The sequence below is a fragment of the Mauremys mutica genome, chromosome 2 (genome assembly GCF_020497125.1).
Source record: "Mauremys mutica isolate MM-2020 ecotype Southern chromosome 2, ASM2049712v1, whole genome shotgun sequence".
Taxonomy (NCBI): Eukaryota; Metazoa; Chordata; order Testudines; family Geoemydidae; genus Mauremys; species Mauremys mutica.
In genome coordinates, this window is record NC_059073.1 from 146,975,295 (window position 1) to 146,980,991 (window position 5,697).

Below are 5,697 nucleotides of genomic sequence, written 5' to 3' on the forward strand. Positions count from 1 at the left end.
ATATATATCAAAATATTCTGAGCAAGTTATTTCAAACTATGTGCATATATGATTTATAGGCTATTAAATATTCATTATATTTGCTTGAATATAGACTAGTTTTTCCTCACTTTCTCAATGCCTTGCTAGAGATTACCAGTCTTTTTTCTGGTAAATTCTTTCTCTTTCGCGCATATAGCTTGTTGTCGTCACTTGGATCTAGTTCCTATGCATATGGCTTCCCGCCCTAGGGTTAGGGTTCCTATGGGTAGGGCACTTGGAGCTAGGGTTAGGGTTAATATAGGTAGGGCACTTGGTGCTAGGGTTAGGGCTCCTACAGGTAGGGCTTCCCACCCTAGGGTAGGGTTCCTAAGGGTAGGGCACTTGGAGCTAGGGTCAGAGTTCCTATGGGTAGGGCTTCCCGCCCTAGGGTTAGGGTTCATCTGGGTAGGGCACTTTGAACTAGAATTAGGGTTCCTATGGCTTTCCGCCCCAGGGTTAGGGTTCCTATGTGTACTGCTTCCCGCCCTAGGATTAGGGTTCCTATGGGTAGGGCTCTTGGAGCTAGGATTACGGTTCCTATCGGTAGGGCACTTGGAGCTAGGATTAGGGTTCCTATGGGTACGGCTTCCCACCCTAGGGTTAGGGTTCCTATGGGTAGGGCTTCCCACTCTAGGGTGAGGGTTCCTACAGGTATGGCACTTGGATCTAGGGTTAGAGTTCCTATGGGTAGGGCTTCCCGCCCTAGGGTTAGGGTTCCTATGGGTAGGGCACTTGGAGCTAGGGTTAGGGTTAATATAGGTTGCAGGGACAGAGTCCTGTGGGAGAAGGGATTCCTGTACCGGGAATGGGCTCCCCAAAGGGAAGTAAAATTGGGGGAAATTGGGAGGCAGCTGGTGGTGCCCCAGGCATCGACAGGGTTCTTCCCATTCGAGCTCCTGTATGGGAGGAGAGTGAGGGGACCCCTGGACCTGGAAGGGGAGGATTGGGAGGAGAAGGGGAAGACCCCCTGGTGGATCTCTTCCCTGAGGTGGGAGCCAATCTCCCCATCATGTGTTCCCCATTCAGAGTCACTGGGAAAGCAGCCCAAAACCTGGAGAGAGAGGTCAAGGACAAGCTGGATTTAAATGTGATCCAGCCGTTCAACAGCCCACGGATCTTACCCTTGGGGCTGGTCCCCAAGGAAGACAGGATGATCTGGTTTTGTGGGGACTATCGGAAGCTTAAAGCCATCACAGTGTCCAATGCCTACCCCATGCCTAGGCCTGAGGAGATTCTAAAGAGGAGGAAATTCCTCTCGGTAGGGCTTCCCGCCCTAGGGTTAGGGTTCATCTGGGTAGGGCTTCCCACCTTAGGGTTAGGGTTCCTATGGGTAGGGCACTTAGAGCTAGGGTTAGGATTCCTAAGGGTAGGGCTTCCCGCCCTAGGGTTAGGATTCCTAAGGGTAGGGCTTCCTGCCTTAGGGTTAGGATTCCTAAGGGTAGGGCAGTTGGAACTAGGGTTAGGGTTCCTATGGGTAGGGCTTCCCACCCTAGGGTTAAGGTTCCTATGGGTAGGGCACTTGGAGCTAGGCTTTGGATTCCTAAGGGTAGGGCACTTGGAGCTAGGGTTTGGGTTCCTGTGGGCAAGACTTCCCGCCCTAGGGTTAGGGTTCCTAAGTGTAGGGCTTCCCGTCCTAGGGTTAGGGTTCCTAAGGGTAGGGCACTTGGAGCTACGGTTAGGGTTCCTAAGGGTAGAGTTTCCCGCCCTAGGGTTTGGGTTCCTAAGGGTAGAGCACTTGGAGCTAGGGTTAGTGTTCCCATGGGTAGGGCACTTGGGGCTAGGGTTAGGGTTCCTATGGGTAGGGCACTTGGGGCTAGGGTTAGGGTTCCTATGGGTAGGGCTTCTCACCCTAGGTTTAGAGTTCCAATGGTTAGGGCACTTGGAGCTAGGGTTAGGGTTCCTATGGGTAGGGCACTTGAGGCTAGGGTTAGGGTTCCTAAGGGTAGGATGCCCTGCCCTAGGGTTAGGGTTCCTATGGGTAGGGCAATTGGAGCTAACATTAGGATTCCTATGGGTAGGGCTTCCCGCCCTAAGGTTAGGATTCCTATGGGTAGGGCACTTGGAGCTAGGGTTAGGGTTAATATAGGTTGCAGGGACAGAGTCCTGTGGGAGAAGGGATTCCTGTACCGGGAATGGGCTCCCCAAGGAGACGTAGAATGCTAAAATAAATTTATTAGTCTTTAAGGTGCCACAAGTACTCCTGTTCATTTTGCAGATACAGACTAACACGGCTGCTACTCTGAAACCAGGAATCCACAGGGTTCTTCCCATTCGAGCTCCTGTATGGGAGGAGAGTGAGGGGACCCCTGGACCTGGAAGGGGAGGATTGGGAGGAGAAGGGGAAGACCCCCTGGTGGATCTCTTCCCTGAGGTGGGAGCCAGTCTCCCCATCAGGTGTTCCCCATTCAGAGTCACTGGGAAAGCAGCCCAAAACCTGGAGAGAGAGGTCAAGGACAAGCTGGATTTAAATGTGATCCAGCCGTTCAACAGCCCACGGATCTTACCTTTGGGGCTGGTCCCCAAGGAAGACAGGATGATCTGGTTTTGTGGGGACTATCGGAAGCTTAAAGCCATCACAGTGTCCAATGCCTACCCCATGCCTAGGCCTGAGGAGATTCTAAAGAGGAGGAAATTCCTCCCGGTAGGGCTTCCCACCCTAGGGTTAGGGTTCATCTGGGTAGGGCTTCCCACCTTAGGGTTAGGATTCCTAAGGGTAGGGCAGTTGGAACTAGGGTTAGGGTTCCTATGGGTAGGGCATCCCACCCTAGGGTTAAGGTTCCTATGGGTAGGGCACTTGGAGCTAGGGTTAGGGTTCCCATGAGTAGGGCTTCCCGCCCTAGGGTTAGGGTTCCTATGGGTAGGGCACTTGGAGCTAGGGTTTGGGTTCCTGTGGGCAAGGCTTCCCGCCCTAGGGTTAGGGTTCCTAAGGGTAGGCCACTTGGAGCTACGGTTAGGGTTCCTAAGGGTAGAGTTTCCTGCCCTAGGGTTTGGGTTCCTAAGGGTAGAGCACTTGGAGCTAGGGTTAGTGTTCCCATGGGTAGGACTTCCCGCCCTAGGGTTAGGGTTCCTATGGATAAGGAACTTGGAACTAGGGTTAGGGTTCCTATGGGTAGGGCAATTGGAGCTAGCGTTAGGATTCCTATGGGTAGGGCACTTGGGGCTAGGGTTAGGGTTCCTATGGGTAGGGCTTCTCACCCTAGGTTTAGAGTTCCAATGGTTAGGGCACTTGGAGCTAGGGTTAGGGTTCCTATGGGTAGGGCACTTGGGGCTAGGGTTAGGGTTCCTAAGGGTAGGATGCCCTGCCCTAGGGTTAGGGTTCCTATGGATAGGGCTTCTCGTCCTAGGGTTAGGGTTCCTATGGGTAGGGCACTTGGAGCTAGGATTAGGGTTTCTATAGGTAGAGGAGTTGGAGCTAGGGTTAGGGTTCTTATGGGTAGTACTTCCCACCCTAGGGTTAAGGTTTCTATTTGTAGGGCTTCCCGCCCTAGGATAAGGGTTCCTATGGGTACTGCTTTCCACCCTAGGATTAGGGTTCCTATGGGTACTGCTTCCCGCCCTAGGATTGGGGTTCCTATGGGTACTGCTTCCCGCCCTAGGATTGGGGTTCCTATGGGTGGGGCTCTTGGAGCTAGGGTTAGGGTTAATATAGGTAGGGTACTTGGTGCTACGGTTAGGGCTCCTACAGGTAGGGCTTCCCGCCCTAGGGTTAGGATTCCTATGGGTAGGGCACTTGGAGCTAGGGTTAGGGTTTCTATGGGTAAAGCACCTGAAGCTAGGGTTATGGTTCCTATTTGTAGGGCTTCCCGCCCTAGGATAAGGGTTCCTATGGGTACTGCTTCCCGCCCCAGGATTAGGGTTCCTATGGGTACTGCTTCCCGCCCTAGGATTAGGGTTCCTATGGATAGGGCTCTTGGAGCTAGGATTAGGGTTCCTATCGGCAGGGCACTTGGAGCTAGGATTAGGGTTCCTATGGGTAGGGCACTTGGAGCTAGGGTTAGGGTTCCTATGGGTAAGGCACCTGAAGCTAGGGTTATGGTTCCTATTTGTAGGGCTTCCCGGCCTAGGATTAGGGTTCCTATGGGTACTGCTTCCCGCCCTAGGATTAGGGTTCCTATGGGTAGGGCTCTTGGAGCTAGGATTAGGGTTCCTATTGGCTGGGCACTTGGAGCTAGGATTAGGGTTCCCATGGGTAGGGCACTTGGAGCTAACATTAGGGTTCCTATGGGTACGGCTTGCCACCCTAGGGTGAGTGTTCCTACAGGTAGGGCACTTGGATCTAGGGTTAGAGTTCCTATGGGTAGGGCTTCCCGCCATAGGGTTAGGGATCCTATGATTAGGGCACTTGGAGCTATGGTTAGGGTTAATATAGGTTGCAGGTACAGAGTCCTGTGGGAAAAGGGATTCCTGTACCGGGAATGGGCTCCCCAAGGGGAAGTAAAATTGGGGGAAATCGGGAGGTAGCTGGTGGTGCCCCAGGCATCCACAGGGTTCTTCCCATTCGAGCTGCTGTATGGGAGGAGTGAGGGGACCCCTGGACCTGGAAGGGGAGGATTGGGAGAAGGGAGAAGACACCCCTGGTGGATCTCTTCCCTGAGGTGGGAGCCAATCTCCCCATCAGGTGTTCCCCATTCAGAGTCACTGGGAAAGCAGCCCAAAACCTGGAGAGAGAGGTCAAGGACAAGCTGGATTTAGATGTGATCCAGCCATTCAACAGCCCACAGATCTTACCCTTGGGGCTGGTCCCCAAGGAAGACAGGATGATCTGGTTTTGTGGGGACTATCGGAAGCTTAAAGCCATCACAGTGTCCAATGCCCACCCCATGCCTAGGCCTGAGGAGATTCTAAAGAGGAGGAGATTCCTCTCGGTAGGGCTTCCCGCCCTAGGGTTAGGGTTCATCTGGGTAGGGCTTCCCACCTTAGGGTTAGGGTTCCTATGGGTAGGGCACTTGGAGCTAGGGTTAGGGTTCCTATCAGTAGGGCTTCCCACCCTAGGATAAGGGTTCCTATTGGTACTGCTTCCTGCCCTAGGATCAGGGTTCCTATGGGTAGGGCACTTGGAGCTAGGGTTAGGATTCCTAAGGGTAGGGCTTCCCGCCCTAGGGTTAGGATTCCTATGGGTAGGGCTTCCCGCCCTGAGGTTAGGATTCCTATGGGTAGGGCTCCCCACCTTGGGGTTAGGATTCCTATGGGTAGGGCATCCCACCCTAGGGTTAAGGTTCCTATGGGTAGGGCACTTGGAGCTAGGGTTAGGGTTCCCATTGGTAGGGCTTCCCGTCCTTGGGTTAGGGTTCCTATGGGTAGGGCACGTGGAGCTACGGTTAGGATTCCTAAGGGTAGAGTTTCCCGCCCTAGGGTTTGGGTTCCTAAGGGTAGAGCACTTGGAACTAGTGTTAGTGTTCCTATGTGTAGGACTTCCCACCCTAGGGTTAGGGTTCCTATGGATAAGGAACTTGGAACTAGGGTTAGGGTTCCTATGGGTAGGGCAATTGGAGCTAGGGTTAGGATTCCTATGGGTAGGGCTTCCCGCCCTAAGGTTAGGATTCCTATGGGTAGGGCACTTGGGGCTAGGGTTAGGGTTCCTATGGGTAGGGGTTCCCGCCCCAGGGTTAGGTTTCCTATGGGTAGGGCACGTGGAGCTACGGTTAGGGTTCCTAAGGGTAGAGCACTTGGAGCTAG